This window comes from Macrobrachium nipponense, chromosome 11 (assembly GCF_015104395.2).
Source record: "Macrobrachium nipponense isolate FS-2020 chromosome 11, ASM1510439v2, whole genome shotgun sequence".
Classification (NCBI taxonomy): Eukaryota; Metazoa; Arthropoda; class Malacostraca; order Decapoda; family Palaemonidae; genus Macrobrachium; species Macrobrachium nipponense.
The window spans coordinates 29,492,976-29,520,475 of record NC_061087.1 but is presented as its reverse complement, the minus strand read 5'-3'; the positions used below and the strand labels follow the sequence as shown (position 1 = coordinate 29,520,475).

The window sequence follows — 27,500 nt, the reverse complement described above, 5'->3', positions numbered from 1 at the left end:
ATTCAGGCATGGAAACAGATAGAAGGAATAGCAGAAAACATCATGTAGCTAAAAAATATCAGAAAGAGCAGCAGAGGTAGATTAATAGTGCCCAAAACTATACCAGGAAAAATAAGGAAAGAAAGCACACAGGACATTAATCCACTACGCACCACATCATACAATGCAGCGTCTAATTCAATGCGTTTGCCAAGCTCATCTGAGGAATATATCAGGAGTGAGCGTAGATGTGTTTGAAGGAATAACGCTCAACAAACATATCTAAGCTGCATCCCAGACCATCCAAGATTGGAAGATGCAAAATATACCGGAAGATCACTAGCACTCTCTGGTAGACATTAGAGGTGCCTCACACTGAGGGACCTGGGGCAACCCGAACAAGATGTAAGGTCTGTAAGGTAAGGTCTCTCTCTCTCTCTCTCTCTCTCTCTCTCTCTCTCTCTCTCTTTTACAACAAATTTTCTCTCTCTCTCTCTCTCTCTCTCTCTCTCTCTCTCTCTCATCTCTCTCTCTCTCATTACATCCAAGCGTGTCCGATGTCTCCCGGAATCAGCCCTACCACGACGAACTGGTTACTATCCCTTTATCCCTGTCGGTTCCATTTGCGTCATAAAACGCCAGCAATTGCCTTCATAAAGGCCGCAAGGACGCATAATTAAACCTGTGTCGTTCAGACAAACCCACAGCGGAGGCGCTTAAGTGCGCGCGTGCTCGCGTACACGAGCCGAATGCAGTTGATGAACGCGTATGAGGGTATTGTGGAACTAGTGTATTTTTCTATTAGACGATTCTGTATTGTTTGGGTGTATATATATATATATATATATATATATATATATATATATATATATATATATATATATATATATATATGTGTGTGTGTGTGTGTGTGTGTGTATATATATATATATATCTATATATATATATAGATATATATAAAATAAATCTATATATATATATATTCGGATATATAGATATATATATTCAGGATAAAATATATATATATATTATATAATTAGTAATAAAATATTAAAATGCAAACTGAATAATCAGGGTATAATATATTCAACATTGACGAGAGGAATAATTCGATGAACAATAAAACAATAAACATAAATAAAAATGTGTTTTCCAGACTTCGCATAAATGAAAACTCCACCAATCATCAAAAGCTAACTTAAAATTGTGTCAAAATTTAATTTACCCTCTGAATGACATTCTATCAGTTTGAAAATATAATTTTAAGATAATTAAAAAAATGATTCTACTCGACGTAACTTACTAATGATTGATTTTAGTTCTACTCGGTAGCATTTTTATAATTTCTTGGGTCTCTATAATTAAAATTATCTCTCTTATGAAAATGATCTTGTTCACTAAAAATTTCTTTCCGTAAAAATGTCCTGACTATTGTTAAAAAAAATTACTTTCTGTTAAGTAATTCTAGAAATCCTACTACTTAAACGTCTTAAGTAAATTATTTCTGTGGTCCCTGTTACCTACAATTACCTTTAAATAAAGTAATTCCGTGGTTACTGCCCGGCTACTGAAGTATACCTCACATAAAGTAATTCCGTGGTCTCTGCTGCCCAGAATTGCCTCACTTAATGTAATTCTGTGGTCCACTGTCAATCAAGAGTTACCTCATATAAAGTCATTACGTATTCCCTGTTACCCAAAATTGCCTCATAAAGTAATTCCATGCTTTATTTTATTCAAAATTACATCACGTAAAATAATTCCATGATCCGCGTCACTGAAATACGTCGCATGATGTAATTACGTGTTCCCATGTTAATCAGAATTATCTCACATATTGTACTTCCGTGATCTCTAGTTACTCAGAATTACCTCACATAACGTAATTCCGTGGTCCACTGTTACTCAAGTGTTACCTCATATAAAGTAATTACGTGTTCCCTGTTACTCAAGATTACCTCACATAATGTAATTCTCTTAGTCCCTGTTACTCATAGATTACCTCACATAATGTAATTCTCTTAGTCCCTGTTACTCATAGATTACCTCACATAATGTAATTCTCTTAGCCCCTGTTACTCTAAGATTACCCCACATAATGTAATTCTCTTGGTCCCTGTTACTCATAGATTACCTCACATAATGTAATTCTCTTGGTCCCTGTTACTCATAGATTACCTCACATAATGTAATTCTCTTGGTCCCTGTTACTCATAGATTACCTCACATAATGTAATTCTCTTAGTCCCTGTTACTCATAGATTACCTCACATAATGTAATTCTCTTAGTCCCTGTTACTCATAGATTACCTCACATAATGTAATTCTCTTGGTCCCTGTTACTCATAGATTACCTCACATAATGTAATTCTTAGTCTGTTACCCCTCATAGATTACTCACATATGTTATTCCCTCTTAGTTCCCTGTTCTCATCCCGATTACTCATAATGTAATTCTCTTGGTCCCTGTTACTCATAGATTACCTCACATAATGTAATTCTCTAGTCCCCTGTTACTCTAAGATTACCCACATAATGTAATTCTCTTGGTCCCACTGTTTCCATAATGCTCACCCTTAATAATTCCCCTCTTAGTCCCTGTTACTCATAGATTACCTCACATAATGTAATTCTCTTGGCCCCTGTTACTCTAAGATTACCTCACACAATGTAATTCTCTTCGTCCCTGTTACTCTAAGATTACCCCATATAATGTAATACCGGGGTCCCTGTTACTCTAAGATTACCTCACATAATGTAATTCTGTGGTCCCTGTTACTCTAAGATTACCTCACATAATGTAATTCTGTGGTCTCTGTTACTGTAAGATTACCTCACATAATGTAGTCCCGTTGTCCCTGTTACTCTAAGATTACCTCACATAATGTAATTCTCTTCGTCCCTGTTACTCTAAGATTACCCCACATAATGTAATCCCGTGGTCCCTGTTACTCTAAGATTACCTCACATAATGTAGTCCCGTTGTCCCTGTTACTCTAAGATTACCCCACATAATGTAATTCTGTGGTCTAAGATTACCTCACATAATGTAATTCTGTGGTCCCTGTTACTCTAAGATTACCTCACATAATGTAGTCCCGTTGTCCCTGTTACTCTAAGATTACCCTCACATAATGTAGTCCCGTTGTCCCTGTTACTCTAAGATTACCTCACATAATGTAGTCCCGTTGTCCCTGTTACTCTAAGATTACCCCACATAATGTAATTCTGTGGTCTAAGATTACCTCACATAATGTAATTCTGTGGTCCCTGTTACTCTAAGATTACCCCACATAATGTAATTCTGTGGTCTAAGATTACCTCACATAATGTAATTCTGTGGTCACTGTTACTCTAAGATTACCTCACATAATGTAGTCCCGTTGTCCCTGTTACTCTAAGATTACCTCATGTAATGTAGTCCCGTTGTCCCTGTTACTCTAAGATTACCTCACATAATGCAATTCTGTGGTTTCTGTTACTCTACGATTACCCCATTCATTACCTCAGAGACGAGACGGAATAACTTCAAGTGACTGTCTTGAAATTAGAATGCCCCGAGTTTGATACCCTTACCCCTCATTCCATCCCTCTCGACGGGACCCACCAACCCACCTACCTCCCTCAGTGAGGGGGAGGGGAGGGGAGGGGAAGGGGTGAAAAACTAACTATCTCAAAAGTTCGGGGGGAGATAAACGTAAAGGCAAAGAGAGGATTAGCAGTAATAACCGGGCCTGTAAACTAACTGAAAATGGGGCAGCCGAAACGGGAAAGCACGTCTCGGCCAATGGGACCTTAAAAAGTCGTATTATTGTGATATAAAAGGGGGAAAAACTTTCCTGGTTAGATACTAGACTTCTCTCCCCTCACTCACTACTACTACTCCCCTCTCTTCCTGCCTCCTATACTCCCTCGCTCACCCCGCCCCACCTCCTCCTCCTCCTCCTCCTCTCCCTCCTTCCAGTCCACCTTAAAGGTAAGAGTGAACGCGAAGGACCTAGGGACAGACCTGGAGGAGGAGGAGGAGGAGGAGCTGGAGGAGGAGGAGGAGGAGCAGGAAGACGTAACAGGGTCTGGGAGGGTGGGAGGGAGGCAGGGGAGAAGAAGACAGGTGTTTAGCTGGACGAGGTAAAGGAAAATTTTTTTTCTTTTTGAGGACCAGGGTGAAAAACAGTAATGAAGAAGAAGAAGGAGAAGAAGAAGAAGAAGAAGAAGAAGAAGAAGTAGTAGTAATAGTAGTAGTAGTCACAGAGGTAAACAAAATAGGTTGGGTGATCGTCGAAGTGCATCTGAAAGAAAAGGATGATGAACCTGTACAATATAGATAAAAAGAGAGAAGAGGGACCTTGTCAGGGGGTGTCGTGGTGGTGTTGGCCCTCCTACTCTTTCTCCTACCCCTCCTCCTCCTCCTCCTCCTCCTTACCTCTGAGGCAAGGGAAGGAAAGGGAAGAAGACAAGGCAAGGCCCGACACACACCAGACCTCCCTCCCTCACACACACCCTCACTCACCTGTGTGTAGGAGGAAGAGGCGACTCTGGGCGTGGTGGAGGAGGATGCGCTCGTGAGGACAAATTCATCGACGCCCACACCGCTCATGGCGCTCCCAGACGACCTACGGCGATAAGAGAGTGGGAGGGCGTGCGTGTGTGTGTGTGTGTGTGCGTCCGTCTCTCGGGCCTAGAGCTGAGGGCGAGAGAGGTACGGGGGTTGGGGCTGGATAGGGGGAGGGGCGACGCACCACCAGAATGTTGCTGTTGTCGTAGTCCCACAGACGAAGACGACGACGCACAGACAGATGATGATTGAATGTGATGATGAAGATGATTCTGCAACTGCTACTGCCGCTGCCTGCTGATTAAGGCTGCTGCTGCTGCTGCTGCTACGTAGTCCAGCTTCTCCGCTTTTGATGCTGCTGGAACGCTAGCTACCACGAGACTTTAATAAGAATATTTTTCCCCTTCCTATCTTTTTTTTCTTTATCTTTTCTTTTCGTATCCGTCCCCACTCGCAGGCAGGCTTTGCGAGCAAGTGGGTTGGTGGTTTCTCGTGGTTGTTCCTCCGAGGGAACAACAACAACAACAACAACGTACGTTGGTTTTCAGGATGTCCCTTCTTTTTTTTTTTTTTTTTTGTCAGTGAACAACTACACGCAAACAACACATCAGAACGTAGCAGAAGTATTCAGAGCCATAACTTATCAGAGGGAGGAGGGTGACGAGGAGGTAGGACGAACGAACGCACGAGAGATGCTACTGAAAAAAAAAAATAAAAGGGCGTTGGATGGAAGAGGTTTACAGAAGGATGCAAGAGTTAATATATATAAATTCTTAGGGAGCTGGTATTGGACTGTAAGGGGCCAGGTATAGGTCTTTGGAAGGAACAGTAGGGGTGTATCTGAATTGGTAAGGAGCCAGGTGGAAGGCCTTCAGAAGGATCAGGAGTGTGTCTGAACTGCTAGGGACCAGGTAGGAGGTCTTCAGAAAGACCAGGTGTGTGTCTAAACTGCTAGGGGCCAGATAGGAGGTCTTCTGAAAGACCAGGTGTGTGTCTGAACTGCTAAGGGACACGTGGGAGGCCTTCAGAAAGACCAGGGGTGAGTTTAAATTCGTGTGAGGGGTGGTAGGTCTTCAGGTAGGGTGTGTCTTTGTTACAATTTGGGGAAAGAGGTCTAATAAGGTGCACTGGGAGGAGGAGGAGGAGGGGGCTGCTTCTGTTGAGCTCGTTTTAGTTAACCTTGTGATTTTAAAGAGAGAAATAGAGTTTTTTATTATCAGTTTGACTTTATTATCCTGTGGAGGCGACAGAAGAGGCAGATGGGAGATGCGGCAGTCAGTAAGCGTAGAGCTGCAGATTAAGGCCAGAGGGAACCAGTACTAGTAGTAGTAGTAGTAGTAGTAGTAGTAGTAGTATTAGTAGACGCGATGACAGTCGCAGAAATCATAGTCGCAGGCGACGCCGGGGAGGGGAAGTGAACTCAAGTGGGGGAAAACGAAAGGAAAATTTTGAAGGGGAAAAAAAGGCACTTTGAACAGAAGGCGGAGGAGGAGGAGGAGGAGGGTAAGGGTGGGTAGGAAGGCCGGGTAGCGACGGAGAGGGAGGGGAAGAGAGGCGAGGGGGCGCTGGGTAGGTGGGCGGACGGGCAAGGGGGTGGGTGTGGGCTGGGGTGGGGGGAGGGGGAAGGGGGGGGGGAAGAACAACGAAAACGGGTGACGGGCGTAGGGCGCAAATCAACTCAAACGAAGCGGAGAAACTAAGAAGAAACGGAGGGGTGGCCGTTCCGCTCACATCTTTGGCGCGGGCGGTCGGGGGAGGACGGGCGTGGGCGAGGGGGTTGAGGGCGGGGCGCTCAGAGGATGAAGATCAGAGGCAGCAGGAGCGAGTAGAACAGGCAGAATGTCAAGATAAGGACCAGAATTAAAATAGGATGGAAGAACTGAATGGTGGCGGTCAAGGTTGCGGCTGGCGAGAGAAAAAAGAGAGAGAGAGGGAGTGAGCGGGGAGGGGGGATCCTGAAGGCCGGCCAACCAGCTATTACACGGGGGTGGGTGGGAGGGGGTAGGGGGAATGGATGGGGGTGAGGCGAGGAGAGGAGGAGGAGGAGGGGGGAGAAGAAGGAGGCAGGGGAAACGGAACGCGACCGAAAAGCACCTAAAAAAGAAAGAGGAATGAGGAAGAAGGCGGCGGTCGGCGGCGGTGGGCGTGGGTGGGTAGGGGTCGGTAGGGGTGGGTGGGTGGGGGAAGCGATCTATAGCCTTCGGATTGGGGGAGGGACCGAGGAGAGAAAAAAAAGGGGGAGGGAGAACTAAAGGAGGAAGAGGTAGCGCGAAAACGGAAGAAACTGGAAGGCGAATACGAGGAAGCACAACACTACGAGAAAAAGCAGAAAGAAGAAGAGTTTGAAGCAAAAGACGATGTGGTAAATATTTGAGGCTGGGGGGTGACGATCTAAGAAGAAAAGGGGGGGGGTGGCTAGGGAGTTAGGCTTTTTTGGGGGAGGGGGTTCTAAGGCGAATCGAAATGAATGGTGGAAATCAGGTGGAGGATCCGCTGAAGAAGGCAACGAAGAGCTTTTTTTTTTTTAACTCTTCGGTCGAGAACTCAGGAGGAGGTTATAAATGACTACTTGGGGGAGGTGGGGGGGAAATAAAGAGTTTTGGGGGGGAAGGGACGCCAATGGGAGGAATATCTCTCTCTGGCCCTACAAATCAAAAAATCAACCACAGGCAATCAGGAGTAACTAAACTGCAACCTCACTATGTAGACGAAGAACAGGTAAAGCATAAGTGGGGCTTAGGCTACCATCGGGTGGAGGAGGTAAGGGGTCCAAATCAGACTAAAAAAAAATAAATTCGGGACTGAGGCAACAGGGTGTGATTATGGCTTCCGAGAGGAGTCTACTACTAATCCCTTCGGCAGGAGAGGAGGAGCGCGACTTCTTCCTGGGGCAAGGAACGCTCTCAAGCATATATAAGCCTCTGGCCTGTGGCTGATCAAAAAGAGAACGGGGAACTGAACGTCAATCTCTTTTCCTGGCCTTGTCCTCTTGAAGCAGCAGATAAGAGAGCTCTGTGGAGGTAGGGGTTAAGGAGGGGGATACTACGTCACCACCACCACCACCACCAGCAGGAGGAGGAGGAGCAGGAGCAGGAGGAGCCCTTGAAGTGGCAGAACAGGAACAGAAGAGCTTTAGGCCTCTTCCAAAAGGCGCTACGGGAGGAAGGGGGCGGGAGATGACGGACGCGGTCTGAGAGACTTGTCAAAATCGCAGCTTTTTCTTTCTTTCTTTCTTCTTTTCCTTCTCCTGTGCTCTTGGATCTTGTCTGCTTGTTCTCCTTCTTGTTCTCGTTCTCGTTCTTCCCTTTCTTCTTCTTCTTCTTCTTCTTCTGCTTTTTCTTCTTCTTCTTCTTCGTCGTCGTCTTCTTCTTCTTCTTCTTCAACTGCTGCCGAGGTACGAGTCACTTGCATTCACTAGTGTCAAAAAGTCAGGTTGTGTCCCGAATCGATGCGGTCCCTGTGATCAGCTCTTACATAGTTTTCTGTTCTCCCAGTGTCACCTTTCTATGATATACGTCTCATTCACATGTCTAGCACCAGTGGAGTAGTTAATCAGCATTGACTTCTCTGTCACATACTCACTCAGCGGAGTGGTGATGATGTCCTGCGTAGGATGGGCCGGTCGGCACTCGGGACAGAAGCTGAGGTGAGTTTATGCATAAGCTACAGATCTCTGTCTCTCTCTCTCTCTGTCTCTGTCTCTGTCTCTCTCTCTCTCTCTCTCTCTCTCTCTTTCTCTCCTCCCTTGTGGCTCTATCTCGTTAAGGCGTCTGTCTGTCTGTCTCTTTCTCTCTCTATCTCTCTCTCTGTCTCTCTCTCGTCAATCAGGCCTCCAAATGGATCCTTCTAATATGAAGAGGTTAGCTGACTACCGATCTGAAAAGGAAAGAAGGAGAGTTAGTACTGACTGACGTCAGATGTTTCCCTGAATATCGTCACACTTCTATAAAAAAAAAACACAATATTTTGGGGGGGCGGGTAACAGAGGCTTATATATCTATATATTATCTATATGTATAACTGAATCACGAAAGTTAGGAACGTGATATATCCATAAAATAAAGATATATGCCACGAAGGAAAATAATTTTATATTATCTATATATATGGGCTTCCAACAGTTCCGTGAAGTGGACGTTTAAGGAACGTTTACGGGACGTTTGAAAGAACGTTTTATTGGACGTTTGAAGAACGTTTTAAGGGACGTTTGAAGAACGTTTTATGGGACGTTTGAAAGAATGTTTTAAGGGACGTTTGAAGAACGTTTTAAGGAACGTTTGAAGAACGTTTTACGAGACGTTTGAAGAACGTCTTTTCGGACGTTTGAAGAACGTTTTACGAGACGTTTGAAGAACGTTTTCAGGGACGTTTGAAGAAAGTTTTTGGGACGTTTAAAGAACGATCTAGGAACGTTTGAAGAACGCCTTCAAGAAGTTTAGAGGACGTTTTTTGGGACGTTTTAAGAACGTTTAAAGAACTATTCTGGGACGTTAAGAACTCCTTCGAGAGGTGTAGAAGACCTTTACCGGGACGTTTAAAGAACGTTCACGGACGTTTAGAAGTGTTTCCTGGACATTTCAAAAACTTTTCCGGAAAGCTCTAAGAAGGTTTACAAGACTTTAAGAACGTTTTCCGGGTACGTTTAAGAACATTTACAAGTCTTTTAAAGATCGATTATGAAACGTTTAAGAACGTTTCCAGAATGTTTAGAGAAGGCTTTAGGGACGTTTAACGAACGTTTAAAAGACGTTTAAATAATGGTTTTGGGACGTTAGAGGAACGTTTAGGGGACGTTCAAAAAATTCTTCCTGGGCGTTTAAAGAACTATTCTGGAACGTTCCAAGGACGTTTAAAAAGTTTTCCGCGCATTTAAAGAACGTTTCTAGACGTTTAAAGAACGTTCCAGGAATGTTTAAAACAGTTTGGAAATGTTACCTGTAAGGTTAAAGAACGTTTCTCGCTCTTTTAAAGAACGTTTGTGGAACGCTTAAGAATTTTTCTGGAACGTTTAAACGACGTTCCCGGGACATTCAAAAACGTTTCCTATACGTTCAAAGAACATTTGTTTGCTTGTCAGGTCTTGAAGGCACCAGAAAGCCATGATCCCAACAATAAGATCTCATTTTTAACCCCAATTTTCCAATTAGATACACTAGTCCCCCCCCCAACCCCACCTCCCCCCACGGAGAGGTCCTGGGCCTGGGCGCCGCGCACACCACGAGGAACAACGCTCGCAGGAGCCAGCAGTTCGATTGAGTATATCAATAAGAGTGATAGTTTTGATAGTTTCCCGTTTGGGATATGAATAATTATTCATAATCAGGAGACCTAGTATTATCCGTGAATAACGAGGCTTGCGTAATTATTCATTCTGGACGCCATGTATGGTACATAAATGTCTTTATAATTGCACACACACACACTCACACATATATACAGAGAGAGAGAGAGAGAGAGATGAGAGAGAGAGAGAGAGAGATCTATACATAAAAGCTCGTAGCGAATCCACATACGCATATTGCATACGAGTTGGTCTGGATACGAACGCAGACTTGAAAACACACACTCTCTCTCTCTCTCTCTCTCTCTCTCTCTCTCTCGTTTAACCTTTCCTTTAGATACATCACCTTTGACCTAACTTCCCCCCCCCTCCCCCCAAACCTTCCCGTGCCCCCACCCACCACACCGCGCGCCGCCGTGACCTTTGACATTCCATCGTAACATGACGTCATCGCCTCCCCCCCCCCCCCCACCCCCCCCCCTTCTCTCTCTCTCTCTCCGTTTTATGCACTTCGAACAAATCCTAAAGAGACGATCGCCGGCGGGCTGTTGATTTCGCAAATCCTAAAGAGACGATCGTTGGTCTGTTGATAACACCTCTCCTGCCCCTCCCTCCTTCTCTACATACCCCTACCCACACGCGATTCGGACTTTTGGAATATATAAATCGACTAATTAATCACTATATAAATAATTATGTAAAAACAAATAAATATATTTAATATAAAAATGCATAAATTTAATAAATTAGATTTATGTATATTTATTCATCTAATAATAGCTGGATTCCTTATGGTATTCTGTGTGCCTCAAAGGATATAAGATCTGTCTCTAAAGATCTAAGATCTACGTCAAATAATGTAAGGTCTACTCCTAAAAATTTAAATCTACCTCTAAAATCATAAGATCTACCCCTAAAATATGAGATCTACCTCTAAAAGTATAAGATTTACCTCAAATAATATAAGATCTATTCTTGAAAAACAAGGTCTACCTCTCCAAATATAAGCTCTGCCTCTAAATCATTGTGATCTACCTTTAAAGATATAAGATCTACCTGTAAAAATATAAGAACTACCTCTAAAGGGATAAGATCTACCTCAAATAATATAGGATCTATTCTTGAAAAACAAGATCTACCTCTCAAAATATGAGCTCTGCCTCTAAATTATTGTGATCTATTTTTAAGGACATAAGATCTACCTTTAGAAAAAATATAAGAAATGCCTCTGAAGGAAAAAGAACTGCCTCTAAAGGCATAAGACCAATCTCTTAATTTGTGGCAACTATTTCTACAAATATTGTAACTAAAATTACCTACAGTAACTGTAGTTAATTGTCATAACTATACCCTCTAAGCATCTCATAAACAGATAACTATTCCATCGCGTCTACGACATCGGTCCTCCGTTTTATTCATCTCAAGGTAAAAAAAAAAAAAAAAAAAAAAAAAAAAAACTATAAATATAAAGAAAAAAAACAAAATTAACAAAAGTGAGAGTTCGCTTGACAATACTTTTTCAAAAGGACCGTTTAACAACTTGATTCCCCCGACACCCAAAAGTTTTTGAGCCCCTGCGAGAAAGGAACCCAAATTAAAAATATATATTTGAAATAATAGCAAACAAGGTGAATATTATTGCGATGAACTGGGGCGTAGTTCAAGGAGGCTTACATATCTTTTTTTCAGGGATCTGGCATGTGAATTACATATATATATAAATAATATATATATATAATATATATATATATATATATATATATATATATATATATATATATATATATATGTATGTATATATGACAATAACAAGCAAAACATTTCAATCCAAGCTAATAAAACAAATAAAGACGGGGGTAAAGACATCAAGAAATTTTAATTAATAGATATCTAAAACCATCGATAGCTTAGTCAAATGCCACCCACCGTCGATAAACGCACATCTTAACAAAAAAATAATAAAAAAAAGAGCAAGGGTCTTTATTCCTGACATCGGGACCCCGTGACGTCATACCGGTTGGCTGATGAACGATGAGTTAAGATTATGAACTAAGTCAGGTTTTCTGTTCAAGAACTTCTTCTGAAAGCAGTGATTGCGAGGGTTACATAGTTTATGAGCAATGTGGAGTAGCAAATTACATCAGGTGAAGCGTTCATAGGAGTGGATACATAGACATATAAATAGATAGAAATATAGATGGATCTATAAATATAGAGATAGATATACTCGTCTAGACGCATTGAGCTAGCTATGACATCCTCATCCATAAGCAGGGAAAAATGGGTAAGGTGATGCTACATATATATAATATATATATATATATATATTATATATATATATATATATATATATATTATATATATATATATATATATATATAGACAAACATTACCTGGCTCTCTCTCTCTCTCTCTCTCTCTCTCTCTCTCTCTCTCTCTCTCCTTCCCTCTCAATTCTCTCTTAACCGGAAGCTCCAGCCAGTCAACAACAACATCAACTTTATATATATTTCGAGCTGCCAGAGAGAGAGAGAGAGAGAGAGAGAGAGAGAGAGAGAGAGGAATATTCGCGGCTGTAGCCATTGATCTATAATAAACTTTGTAATCATGGATGTCGACGTTGCTACCCCACCCCTTTTCCTTCCCCGCCCTTCCCTCTCCCAAAACCCTTCATCCCCCTCTCCTTACCCCACCCCCCCCTAACCCCCCTCACCCCGCACGCCAAACCCCCCCCCCCCACCCCATACCTTCCGGGGGATTGCAACTGACGCTATCATAATGATTGACAGTCCGACGTTCCAGACAAATTAGCATCGTCGACGAGAGAAGAAGAAGAAGAAGAACGAGGAGGAGAGGAGGAGGAGAAGAAGAAGAAGAAGAAATAAAAGGAGATGACGGTAGGCCCCTGGAGGAGGAGGAGGAGAAGGAAGTACAAAAGCCGACGGCTGATGTCTCCGGAGAAGACGCCCTTAAATTTGATGAGGGAGACACTGCGAAACTTGAGGGCCCGGAGGACTCTGACTGTCTCTGTCTCCTCCTCCTCCTCCTCCTCCTCCTCTTCCTCCTCGAAGTTCCGTCGTCCAGAAGGACTGGCAACTGACAGCCAAGTCCAAGTCGCAACATTCGTAAATTACACGACGCCGCGTGTCTTCCACTTCCGGTGGTTCCACTCATCGACTTCCGGTTTGTCAGCCCACCATTACGGTTTGTCAGCCGCCCACGTCCGGCTTATAAGTCTATCATTTCCTGTTTATCAGCTTTCAACTTCCGGTTTGTCACCCTACAGCTTCCGGTTTGTCACCCTACAGCTTCCGTTTCTGACGTTTACAAAATTAATAAAACGTTTTTGAACTGGAGATGTGAGTTGTAACGTCGACACGGGGGTAGTAGTGCCGTCAGTACACCTCTACCTGGTGCATCGTAGGCACTACTAAAAGGGTTGTTTTTGCAGCGTCCCATCGAACACCCCCCCCCCCCCCCCCCCCCCAACCCGCCCCCATAGCTGCTTCGCTAAATTTCCAGCCTTATAATCAAACTCCATCTCTTCAGTCTTCCTGTCCAACCTTTGTAACAAGTACGTCATCAAACATTAAAGCTCCAATTTATTTATTCATTTTTTTAAAGTATTTCCTTTCTACACTTAACCAGAAGACAATATATTTCCTTCCCCAGTTGAGGAACTTCCTGAAGAAGTAAAGATAAAACCTAAAAGACATTCCCGAGCGAAAATTTGTTTCCTGGAAGCTCCTGGAGCCGAAGATGTTTTTCTTTGTTTTTTCCTCTTCCTCCTCTCTCTTTTATTTATTTCCCCCAACCTCGGAGTTTGCAAACCTATACAGCTTAAAAATGAAAAAACCGCAGCTGGAGAATGGTTTTTTATACTTTAGCTCCCCAGGGGACCCTCGAAGATAAGGTATCGCGGCATAAAACGCAGCAAATTCCAAGTCGCCGGAAATGCTAAGATATTGTATCGCGAGGGAGAATGGAGACAATAGGGAATATCGTAAATTCCCGGCGATTCCCACCAACCAAGAATTAGGAATAGGCGTTTTCACGAGTGATAAAAAGGTTTATTTTCGTTTTTTCTTTCTTTTTACTTTTCTGGAAAGAAAAACGATTGGCGGGTGGTGGCCTGTCCTATATAGTTGCATGACGCACGATAATGGCCAACTTTGACCATCAATAAAATCAAAACTACTGAGGCTAGAGGGCTGCAAATTGATACATCGAGCACCCATCCAACAATCATCGTACATAACAAATTGCAGCTCTCTAGCCTCAGTAGTTTGTATTTTATTTAAGGTTAAAGTTAGTCATAATCGTGCGTCTTGCAACTACGTATATAAGACAGGCCACCACCTGGCCGTGGTTAAAGTTTCATGGGCTGTGGATCTATTTTCGGTGGCCTTGATTACACGCTGTACAGAAAACTGGATTGCGACGAAGAAATTTCGGCACATTTTTAATTTTTATATTTTCATTGATTTATTTTTTTATTTATTTTTGTGGAATTTGCAGACTTAACAAACCTTCTGAATATTTCGTATATTAGACGTGACTGAATATAATCGAAAATTTCTAAATCATTCTTTACGAATATCTTTCATTTCCATTTTTTATATGTTTCTTAGAGAGCTAGTTTTGTTTCCAAATCGTCTTATCCGAGGTGAATGTACGTAGACACTTAAATAATAATAATAATAATAATAATAATAATAATAATAATAATAATAATAATAATAATAATAATAATAATAAGGCAATAGCCCCTGTGGTGGGCTTGTTCCCTATGAATAGGGTTCATCTTCTGAATAATAATAATAATAATAATAAATAATAATAATAATAATAAGCCCCTTCAGGGAGCCGACCAGCGATGCTTCCAATGGCTTCTAGAGAGAGAGAGAGAGAGAGAGAGAGAGAGAGAGAGAGAGAGAGAGAGAGAGACTATCTCTTAAGACTTCAAACTGCGCGTTCCTCTGGTCCTATACTTGTAGTCAAAAGGTCCGACGGGAGAGGAAGAAAGACTTCGCGTATTGAACGTGTTCTTCACCTTAGACCTTTCAGCGCCGCTGATGCTGCTGCTGCTGCCGCTGTTTTTGGGCTTTCGAGGAAGCTGCTGCTGCTGCACTGCTGCATGGCTGCATACATATGACACAGAGGGAGAGAGAGAGAGACACTGTATTCTTCCAGTCTATCTACTATGCTTGAGCAGAGAGAGAGAGAGAGAGAGAGAGAGAGAGAGAGAGAGAGAGGAGAGAGAGAGAGAGAGGCAGCATTCTTCCTACTAAGCTTGAGAAAAGAGAGAGAGAGAGAGAGAGATGCTGCATTCTTCCTACTAAGTTTGAGAGAGAGAGAGAGAGAGAGAGAGAGAGAGAGAGAGAGAGAGAGAAATTAGTCTCTCTCTCTCTCTCTCTCTCTCTCTCTCTGCTCAAGCATAGTAGATAGAATGGAAGAATACAGCGTCTCTCTCTCTCTCTCTCTCTCTGAGCGGAAGAAGGTCTATACTTAGATCATCCTAAACATATAATCCGTTGCTCTGAGTTGCCAGTTAGCGATAAAATCAGAACATGGAAGTGAGGTTTGCTAACAAACCCAGTTTCATTGTTGTTGTTGTTATTGCTGAATATTATTCCCGCGTCATGATACTTTTAAAGAACCTCACAAACAAACTCAAACCTTTAAATATTCAATTCTGCTAATCAAATAAAAACACTCAAACTGGAAAAGGGAATATTTATCGAATATGTCAAAATACATTTTTATTATTATTATTATTATTTTTTTTTTTTTTTTGCTCTACCACAGTCCTCCAATTTCGACTGGGGGTGGTATTTTTATAGTGGGGGGGTCCGGGGTGGGTTGCATCCTGCCTCCTTAGGAGTCCATCACTTTTCCTTAACTATGTGTGCCGTTTTCTAGGATCACACTATTCTGCATGAGGTCCTGGAGCTACTTCAGCCTACTAGTTTTTCTAGATTCCTTTTTCAGGGATCTTGGGATCGTGCCCTAGTGCTACTATGATTATGGGTACGACTTCCCACTGGCATCCCATATCCTTCTTATTTCTATTTTCAGATCTTGATACTATCATCCCTACCCTTTTTTTTTCCCTCTCTTTCTCTTCAACCTCTGGTGTCCATGGTATTGCGACATCAATGAGTGATACACTTTTCTTCTCGGCTTTGGTCAATCAATGTCACGTCTGGTCTATTTGCACGTACACCCTATCCGTTCTGATACCCATAGTCCCAGAGAATCTTTTGCCTGATCGTTTCTATCACTCCTCAGGTGGTATTGCTCGTACCACTTATTTCTGCAAGGTAGATGATGTTTTCTTGCACAGGCTCCAGTGGAGGGCTTTGCCACTGAATCATGCCTCTTTTTGTACTTGGTTTTCGTGCAAGTGCCGGGCATTCAACTTGCTATGTGGTTATGGTTTATTTTTTCGTAGTGCCACTTCCTACATTATGGGAGAGATGTTATTTCCGTCTATCGTACTTTGAACATATCTGGTGGCTTTTAGGCCTGATCCTTTGTGCCCGCTGTTATCATTCCTTCAGTTTCCTTCTTGAGCTCTCCCCTCTGTAGCCATTGCATGTGTCATCGCTGGCTAATTCTTTTAGTCTGTCTCATGTATTTTGGTCCGTGCATTGGTTAGGTTGTGCCAGTCCTCTGTTCTTTTTTCGTCTTTCTCTGTACTGTATATTTCTGGGCTTCGTCTACTTTTATTAGTCCTCTTTTCCAAGCACCTCTTAGCCACCCTCCGTCTTCACTGGTTTTCAGATATTGCCCCAGTGCTCTGTTTTCGATGGTTGACACAGTCCTCTATACTTAGTAGTTCTCTCCCTCCTCCCCTTCCTTTCGTGTTATGTTATAGTCTGTCCCGTATTTGCTCTTTGGGTGTTAGTGCTTTGTGTAATTGTTCATTTGTTCCGGGTGGTTTTTTCTGATCAATGCTGCGGAGTTCTGCCTTCGTCCAATACACTATTCCTGCGCTGTATCTGATTACTGGCACTGCCCATGTGTTTTATGGCTTTTATTCATATTTCCCGCCGTTGAGTTTTGACTTGAGTATCGCCTTGCGGGTCTCTGCATATATTCTTTCCTGATCGTGTCCTTCCATCTCTTGGTGTTTTATATCTCCTCCTTCCATTATTCCCAGGTATTTGTATCTTGTCTCATCTATGTGTTTTTGATGCTGCTCCATATGTAGCTTTATCCCTTCAGTTCTCGTTCTTTGCCTTTTTTGTATGTTGGACTAAGGCGCATTTTTTCTTATTCCCAAACTCCATCCTGATGTCCCCAGATACAATCCTTTACAGTCTGGATTAGGGTATCTATTTCCTTGATGCCTCTTACCATACAGCTTGATGTCGTCCATGAACATCAGATGGTTGATTTTGTTGCCTCTTTTCTTGAGTTGGTACCCGGCATCCATCTTCTGTAGTACTTTTGTCATGGGAATCATGGCTACTACGAAGAGTAGTGGGGACAGTGAGTCGCCCTGGAAGATCCCTCTCCTGATATTAACCTCTGCTAGTCTTATTCCAGAGCTTGTAAGTATTGTATTCCAGTTGCGCATTGTATTTTGAGGAAGCTGATGGTATTTTCCTCTGCCCCATATATTTTCAGGCATTCTATTAGCCATGTGTGTGGTATCATGTCGAAGGCTTTCTTATAGTCTATCCATGCCATGCTTAGGTTGGTGTTCCTTCTCCTACTGTTCTTCATTACCATTTTGTCTATCAGGAGCTGGTCTTTGTGCCCCATACACTTCCTTCTGCAGCCTTTCTGTTGGTGGGGGATGGTGTTTGTCTCCTCTAGGTAGTTGTATAGCCTTTCACTGATGATACCTGTTAGTAACTTCCACATTATTGGTAGGCAGGTGATAGGCCTGTAGTTACTGGCTATATTTCCCTTACTCTTGTCTTTTTGTACTAAGGATGTTCTTCCTGTGGTCATCCATTTGGGTGCTTGGTGATTTGAGATACAATGCTGGAGTTGTTCTGCTATTCGTGGGTGTAGGGCCTTGAAGTTTTTGAGCCAGTATCCATGGACTTCATCGGGACCTGGGGCTTTCCAGTTTGGCATTTTCTTTAGTTGGTGTTCTGACTGTGTCTGTCGTGATGTCTGTGAATCTTTGTTTTATTCTCCCTGTTTCTTCTTCCTTGACTTCCTGGAGCCATGTTGCATGTTTGTTGTGTGATACCGGATTGCTCCATATGTTTTCCATAGTCTCTTACAACTTGGTTCGGCTTCAGGAATTTCTGGGTGGTTGTCTTCCTCTTAGTTGGCTGTATAGTCTTTTCTGGCGGTTGGTTCCGAATAGTTTGTTCTGTTGGTATCCCTTATTCCTGTTCATGTACCGTTGGATCTTGTGTGCTTTGGCCTTAAGCCTCTGTTTTACATCTTCTATTGTGTTGTTTAGTCCCCTCTCTTGTACTTTGTATTTCTCGTTGAGTTCCTCCCTTGTTTCTTGCTTCTTAGCCTTTTTTCTGCCATCTCTTTCAGTTTACTCAAGTCAGATCTCATCACCATGATTGCTTTTCCAGGCGCCTTTTCCAAGGAGGTTGCTGTTTTGGTTTCGTGTTGGGTTGGTTGTGACGGTGGTGTTGGTGTTCGAATCCCCATCAGTTCTGCTACTAATCTTGCTCCTGCATATGTCAAGTTATTGTTTCTGTGATACTGGTGGTGTGTATTAGGCCCATTATTTCATTGACCTCACTTGTTTTCTCCTTTAATTTCTTGGTGTTGTAGGCTTTCATGGAGGGATCTTTGTTCTCTCTGATCTGGCTCCATCCATTGTCTAATCTTTTCTACCCATTCCGCCTCCTCTCTGTTACTTCGTCGGTGTTTCTTCGTGTGTCGTTGTTTGATACTTCATCCTCCCTGGTGTCTTCTGTGGCATCGTCTCTCAGTTCGTCTTGTGTAATTCGTTGTCGTGTGACATTTCCCTTTCCAGTTCTTCTCTTTCGTGTTGGGGAGAGCCAGTTCTTTTTCTTTATGTTCCTTACTTGGTCTGCCAGCCTCTGACTCTGTTTGGGGGGTGTTATTCTCTCATTCCAGATGTTGATCAATCTTCTTCTATATCCTCTCTCCGTCGGGTTGCTTCTGATGTAGCATCTCCATATTTCCTTATTTTCTTCTCTTGTCCATTTCTTCCTTTTTGCCTCTGTAGCTCCAATCTCAGGCTGTTGATTACTGTTGTTGTGGTGATCAGTTGCTGGATGGATGGACGACCTCCAAGTACCTGACGTCTTCCCCTACAATTGGGTTGAATACCTGGTTGCCGGACGAGGCTCCTCTGTTGCCAGAGGTTCCATTTACGTCGTTGTCGTTTATTCCTTCATTTCTTTCCATCATTGCTGAGTTTTGCTATTTAACCCATAGCTGGACCCTACCCCATCAGGGATAGGTACTCATTTACAGCTGAGTAGACTGAGGAAATTATGGTAAAGATCCTTTCCCAAGGAATCAACGCCGAGGAGAGCGGTCACCATCCAACGACTGACCAGCCCCAACTGTTGCTTAACTTGACTTAAGTCTATTGACGACCTAACCAACTCCTCCACGGCGCCACATTATTATTATTATTATTATTATTATTATTATTATTATTATTATTATTATTATTATTATTATTATTATTATTATCATTAAGAAGATGAACCCTGATCAGATGGAATAAGTCCACCAAAGGGACCAATGCTTTGAAATTCTTTAAGCTTCCAAAGAATATTATTATTATTATTATTATTATTATTATTATTATTATTATTATTATTATTATTATTATTATTATTATTCAGAAGATGAACCCTGATCATATGGAATAAGCCCACCAAAGGGACCAATGCTTTGAAATTCTTTAAGCTTCCAAAGAATATTATTATTATTATTATTATTATTATTATTATTATTATTATTATTATTATTATTATTATTATTATTATTATTATTATTCAGAAGATGAACCCTGATACATGGAATAAGCCCACCAAAGGGACGAATTCTTTGAAATTCTTTAAGCTTCCAAAGAATATTATTATTATTATTATTATTATTTTTTTTTTTTTTTTTTTTTTGTTTTTTTTTTTTTTTTTTTTTTTTTTTTTGCTCTATCCACAGTCCTCCAATTCGACTGGGTGGTATTTATAGTGTTGGGGCCGGTTCCGGTTGCATCCTGCCTCCTTAGGAGGTCCATCACTTTTCTTACTATGTGTGCCGTTTCTAGGATCACACTCTTCTGCATGAGGCCCGGAACTACTTCAGCCTCTAGTTTTTCCAGATTCCTTTTCAGGGATCTTGGGATCGTGCCTAGTGCTCCTATGATTATGGGTACGATTTCCACTGGCATATCCCATATCCTTCTTATTTCTATTTTCAGATCTTGATACTTATCCATTTTTTCCCTCTCTTTCTCTTCAAACTCTGGTGTCCCATGGTTATTGCGACATCAATGAGTGATACTTTTCTTCTTGACTTTGTCAATCAATGTTATTATTATATTATTATTATTATTATTATTATTATTATTATTATTATTATTATTATTATTATTATTATTATTATTATCATCATTTAGAAGATGAACCCTGATCATATGGAATAAGCCCACCAAAGGGACCAATGCTTTGAAATTCTTTAAGATTCCAAAGAATATTATTATTATTATTATTATTATTATTATTATTATTATTATTATTATTATTATTATTATTATTATTATTATTATTCAGAAGATGAACCCTATGCATATGGAACAAACCCACATGATAATAATACAAATAATATTGATACATCAACAAAAACGTAACATTGCTAAAGTCTAATCAATTTCATTATGAGAGAAAATTTATAATGAGTGAATTTATATCTTTAATTTTTAAACTCTAGATTTGCTCAGCTTACATTACAAAAAGACACAAAGTTCCACTTTGTTACGAACTGATTATCTGAAAGCTATTCCCACTATTTTAAAGACGTGTTTAAAATGTCCCATGGACAAGGGAAACGTGTTCAGTTTGTTCACTAATCCTGATCAAACAGAACAGACACGAAACTCCTCTAAATTGTGGAATATATATAACAAGAAGCCTTCAAAAAAGGTTTTGAATTTTACTGGGGAAATACATCTCGACTCCATTTATTCATTATAATGAACAGACCGCAGAAGATAATTTCACTCTGTTATAAGTTTATGTTTGAATGTCTATCTTCTTCGAGAACGATATATGTTTATAGAAATAATTTACTTGCGAATATAAAATTGCCTGAAAGCAAGACTAAACTGTGAGAAAAAAAAAGTAAAAAAAAAAAAGCCAAAGCATCTTCGGCGAAATCGAGTTTTCTGTACAAATGTCGTATGAAACCCTCACCCACGGCCCGTGAAACCCTCTTAACCAGCCGTAGTGGCCTGCGTTGTTGCAGGGCCAGACGCCAGATTAATGGGTAAGTTTAACCTTGAATAAAATAAAAACTACTGAGGTTAGAGGGCTGCAATTTGGGATTCTTGATGGTTGGAGGGTGGATGATCAACATACCATTTTGCAGCCCTCTAGCCTCAGTAGGTTTCAAGTTCTGAGGGCGAACGGAAAACGTGTGGACGTATAGACGAAGCCATCGCAATAGCTTTCTGTCACAGAAAACTAAAACAGAGAATTTCTAAAAAAAAAAAAAAATTTGTAATTTACGAAAATTTTTATAAATAAAACCAGAAAATAGAAATCTTGGAAATGTAGATGAAGATGCTTACAAACAAAATACCGGAATTAGATAAAAAAAAAATAACAAAAGAGAATGAATTTTAGTAAATGTAAACGATTAAGTGAAAGTATGAATTGAAAACCCAAAGACAGAGGAGAGAAAGGACGTGATAATAAAAATCATAATCGTATAAGAGAGACACCAAGAGAAAGCAAAAAAAGAAAGCAAGGGTTGCAACACGAAAAGTATGAGAAATTAGAAAGTCTGAGATGGGAGAATCAGAGAGGAAGCAGGGGAGAGAGATGAACTGACGAATAGAAACCAAGCGAAGAAAGGAAAAGAAAGTTTGGAAATAAAGAAAATAAGAAAGTTTGGATAAGATAAAGTAAGGTACAGAGAGTACGAGAAACTGAAGAAATGGACGAAAGGGAACAAAGAGAAGTAACAAAGAGAAAGTTTGTAATCGAAGAACGAAGCAAAGAGAAAAAAAGAAAGTGACAAATGACGAGAAGAATATAAGACAATGCACAATAAGAAAGTATAAAGACAATGCAACGAGAAAAAAAGAAAGTATAAAGACAATGCAAAAAAAAACAATAACAAAGTATTTAGACAAGAAAAAACGGAAAAAATAGAGAAAACAATGCCATAGCAATCAGGAGTATAAAGACAATGAAAAACGGAAAAAATAAGAAAGTATAAAGACAATGCAACGAGAAAAAAAGAAAGTATAAAGACAATGCAAAAAAAACAATAACAAAGTATTTAGACAATGCAACGGAAAAAATAAAGTATAAAGACAATGCCATAAAAGCAATAGGAAAGTATAAAGACAATGAAACGGAAAAAATAAGAAAGTATAAAGCCAATGCAAAAAAAAACAATAAGAAAGTATAAAGACAATGCAACGAGAAAAAAAGAAAAGTATAAAGACAATGCAAAAAAAATTAAGAAAGTACAAAGACAATGCAACGAAAACAATAAGAAAGTATAAAGAGAAAGTAACGAAAAAATAAGGAAGTATAAAGACAATGCAACGGAAAAAAAGAAAGTATAAAGAGAAAGTAAGAAGACAATACAAGGAAAAGATAAGAAAGAAACCTTGTAAGAATGAAAGTATGGATCAAGGTAAGACAGAAGGAGAGAGAGAGAGAGAGAGAGAGAGAGAGAGAGAGAGAGAGAGAGAGAGAGAGAGCTGAGGCGTGAAATAGTTATTCTCAAGACAAACTTGATAGGGAAAACTAAAGGGGGAAAAACTATGAGGTTTATAATGAGCTGCATGATGATGAACCCCCCCCTGGCCCCGCTTCTCCCCCCCCCCCCTCGCTTTCTCCCCCCCCCCCCCTCTTTCTTCTCTCTCTGGAATTGGGAATTCACGACTTTTTCCTTTCCTTTATATTTTGCGAACTCTCATTCATTTCATTCTTACGCTGCTACCCTGATGTTAGAGCAATATTTCAAACATTAGCCAGACTGTTAATTAAATGCAGTGGAGAAAGTTTAAAATAAGAAAGTTTGGGAAAAAAGAAAGTTCAGAACATGTATGACAATAAAAATGAGAAACCGCATTTATGCAAATTACCGACGAAAAAGGGAAAAAAATATCTTTTGTAATATAGTATACGAGGGAGGAATATGAATTGAAACGAAAGTTCTATATCAGAACTTTCACTAAAAAGAAAGAAAAAGAGAAAGAGAAAGAGAAACCTTTCATCAAACACTGCCGCGAGAAAGGAAAGCGAAAGAGGACGCCCTTAACGAAATCAAAGAGAAAGGATAAAAAAAAAAGAAAGTGAGGGAGTGAAAATAAAAAGAAAGCGGGTGAAATCACCTAAGGACGCCCTAACGAAGACCGAGCACTCCAGCTTATAGGAAGTGAGATTCCCCGGGGCGCCCCCCAACGGGCAACTAATAGAAGATGGCAGGGAAGGATGAAAAGGCACGGTGGGGGGGGGGGGGGAGGTTTCCTATACGGAGGAGAGAGAGAGAGAGAGAGAGAGAGAGAGGAGAGAGGCCTGATATGAAGAGAAAGAGCGATTGCCAGTTTCTAGTTGAGAGAGAGAGAGAGAGAGAGAGAGAGAGAGAGAGAGAGAGAGAGAGAGAATGCAAAATAGCCATACGAGACAGACTGACAAACGTACATACATACGTACATACATACAGAGAGTCAGTTACTTATATTGAAAGAGAACAGAAATAAATAGCAAAACTAGATAGAGAGATATTTACATTTCTAAAAATATGTAATTTACATTTCTGAAAAATATCCTACAATAAAAATATACAAAATACATAAAGAAAACTAATAAAAGGCTATAAACACATCTAAAGAAAAGGTGACAAGTACGGCACAATTGAACTAAATAAAAAAGATAAGAGAAAACGATATAAAATGAGAGAAAATAGGAGATAAGAAGAATGAGAGAAAAACCTGTGAGAGAAATAAATGGGTTGTAAAATGAGAGTGACGATGGATATAGGAAACAGTAAGAGAACGTAATAAAAATGAAGGAAAGAGAAATACGAAAACAAAAACAATTTGCGGCAGGATGAGAGAGAGAGAGAGAGAGAGAGAGAGAGAGAGAGAGAGAGAGAGAGACCGGAAGAGACGATAAGAAATGAGAAGGACAAAGATGAAAGAGAAATGAGAAAGAAGAGAGAGGAGAAATATAAACGAAATGTTAAAAAATGGAAATGAAGACAGTTAAAAAAAAAGATAAGAGAAAGAAAATGTAGATGGAAATAAATACCTACCGAAGAGGAAGAGAGATAATGACCAAATATTGAAGCCACTTAGCGAATGGTGAGAAAATGAAAATGGAAAAATAAAAGGTAACACAAAAAACGTGAAATACTTTTTATAAAGGATGTAAAAAATAAATGACAAACCTATGCATTTACGCAGACTAACAAAAGAATGAAATGACGAAACGTAGGTACAACAGGCGAGAAATAAATGAATAACAAGCGAATGAAAATAATAAACAACATATCAAATGGCAAATGAAGTTGAAGTGAAGTTAATATTATAAACAGAGTAATGCAATACGTTGAGGCCTTTTATTGAATTCCAACCGAACATGTCATCAAAACTGATATGCAAAGGAAAGTAATACATCTATATGTATATATATATATATATATATATATATATATATATATATATATATATATATAGATATATATATATATATATATATATATCTATATAATTTCCATATGTATGAATGTATATATATGTAGTATATACACACACACACACACAATATATATATATATATATATATATATATATATATATAGATATATATATATATATATATATATATATATATATATATATATATATATATATATATATATATATATTTCCATATGTATGAATGTATATATATGTAGTATATACACACACAACACACATATATATATATATATATATATATATATATATATATATATATATATATACATATAATTATATATATATATACACATATGATCTGGCTTCCATATGTAGATAGATATTACATATTCAAATTCGGGGACAAAAATAAATGGGGAAAGAGACTTCAATGAATTTTTTAACAGGGTAAATTCGACGGTTCCGAAGAAGAAGAAGAAGAAGAAGAAGAAGAAGGAGGAGGAGGAGGAGGAGGAGGAGGAGGAGGAGGAGAAGAGGAAGAAGAAGAAGAAGAAGAAGAAGAAGAAGTAAAGAAGAAGAAGAAGAAGGAGGATGAGGTGGAGGAGAAAAAAAAATCCCTCCATCCAAAGAATCCTTCGTCCTCTCTCTCTCTCTCTCTCACTCTCTCTCTCTCTCTCGCTGACCCACCGAGGCGGAAAGACGATCCCTCATGACCCAGGCTGACACACATATTTTTTCTGCCCCGAATCAGAGTCAATCAAACCGAGAAGGACATTTCTGGCGTTCGTCAAATATTCTGCAGGATTTTTTTTTTCCTTTAGCTTTGCAATACCAGGATCCGGGAGGCATGGGTATGTATGTATGTATGTATGTATGTATGTATGTATGTAAGCACACATACACACACATACACACAAACACACACATGAGGATGGTGCCTAACGCCCAAGTAAACATAGATACAAGCGCCCACAAGAAGACGCCTGATGCCCATGTAAACAGAAACACAACCTCCCAATAGATGGCGCTTGACAACAATATAAACAAAAGCGAATCACAAGTCACGCCCCCGACTGACGATGGTGACGATACGTCAATGGGACGAGGAATGGTTATATAGGCCTGGATTATATATAGGTGCCCGCTAAGACTATACGAGAGAACGTATAGTATATACAGCTTAATTAAGGCCAAAGGCCAAGCGATAGGGACGTATGAGGTCATTCAGCGCTGAAACGGAAATTGACAGGCAAGAGGTTTGATGAAAGTAAGGTGGAAGAGAGAGAGAGAGAGAGAGAGAGAGAGAGAGAGAGAGAGAGAGAGAGAGAGATCAGAAATGAGAATGGCTTATTTAAGAGATAATGAGGTTAGGATTCTCTTCATTGTATAAAAGAAACAATGACAGAAAAAGTAATAACGATGTGATTCATATCATTATAACAGATATAATTCTGATATTTCATATAAAAAAAATATTAATGAAATGGATAATTCCCTTTTGACATTGAGTAAAAGTCTACGAGAATCGAAACTTAAAAGACATTTGTTTCGTCTTCCAATCATCCCTTTTTACGATCTATTTCATAAAAAACCAGAATAAACAATAAACAAAAAAAAAAAAAAAATTAGATTAAAAAAACTTCCAAAAGCCTATTTACAAGGCCTATCGAAAAGCTTTAGCAACTTTTTTTGAAAAAGGATAAAAAAAATAGTTTTGTTTACTGCCACGAATCCCACAAAAGTTTGGCCCTTCCCAGACGAGGGCAAAAGGATGAGAGAGAGAGAGAGAGAGAGAGAGAGAGAGAGAGAGAGAGAGAGAGAGAGAGAGTTCTTTGCTAGATGTAATCTACAAAAGTAAAAATATTTAAACTTTAATTCTACTGACTTTCATTGCTGGTTGTCATAAAATTTTCGACAATGAGAGAGAGAGAGAGAGAGAGAGAGAGAGAGAGAGAGAGAGAGAGAGAGAGAGGTAAGCAGTTGAAGTCACGAAAAAGGAGAGGGAGAGAGAGAGAGAAGAAAGCAGTTAAAACCACAAAAAAGGTAGAGAGAGAGAGAGAGAGAGAGAGAGAGAGAGAGAGAGAGAGAGAGAGAGAAAGCAGTTTAAAACCACAGGTAGAGAGAGAGAGAGAGAGAGAGAGAGAGAGAGAGAGCCCACCTATTTCCCAATATTTGGCCAAGCTGTTCTCTAATTCATATCTAATTCCGACAGGCGAATTATCCTAGCTTGAACGGGCCATCCCAAATCTCCTAACACGGAACAGGTTAATAGAATTTTGATTAACAGTTACTGCATTCTGAATGCTTGTGGGAAAGCAGAGGACAGAACTGTATAATAGCCAGTGATTTCTTTTTCATAAAAAAGGACAGAAATGGGTTCCATGCACGCAAGCACAGTTAGGGGGAGAGAGCGAGAGAGAGAGCAAGCAAAACAAATGCACAAAAAAAAATCTAAAACAAGACTTCCTCTCCCTCTCTCTCTCATGTTTTTTTACGAGTAACGAAGTTGATAAGACTCCGAGTAACTTTCCTTGTAAATCAAAAGTTATTCATATTTTTCCCCTATTTTATTCGTCTCTTCTGCGGATTATTCGCTCTGCCTGATTCATATCATGTTCGAACACTCAGAACTTGTTCGAATCGTAGTAATCTGTGGCTTTGACCGAGATGTGAGACTACAGTTACTTGTTCTTGTAATGTATCAAATAATATAATTGTGTCAAATTGCATAACTAATATAATATATTTTAATAAAATCGTGACTTCGTGTTCGTATCTTAAGAGTCTTTGCTAGAACATAGAAAAATTATGGATTTCAATTTTCGACAGTTTTT

At 40.0% G+C, this 27,500-nt stretch overlaps 1 protein-coding gene across 6 annotated transcripts in view; it reads right to left on the bottom strand.

Annotated features, from left to right (window-relative positions):
- Nucleotides 1-27,500, bottom strand: part of LOC135202104 (uncharacterized) — a 438,359-nt gene that overhangs the window by 353,220 nt on the left and 57,639 nt on the right. For 5 of the 6 annotated variants that reach the window (XM_064231446.1, XM_064231520.1, XM_064231389.1 and 2 more), the window contains exon 1: nt 4,490-6,079. The exons of the other annotated variant lie outside the window; for it this stretch is intronic. The gene's annotated coding sequence lies outside the window, so the exon portion shown is untranslated. Of the gene's footprint in view, nt 1-4,489; nt 6,080-27,500 lie in introns of those variants that run through there. 6 annotated transcript variants of the gene reach the window in all.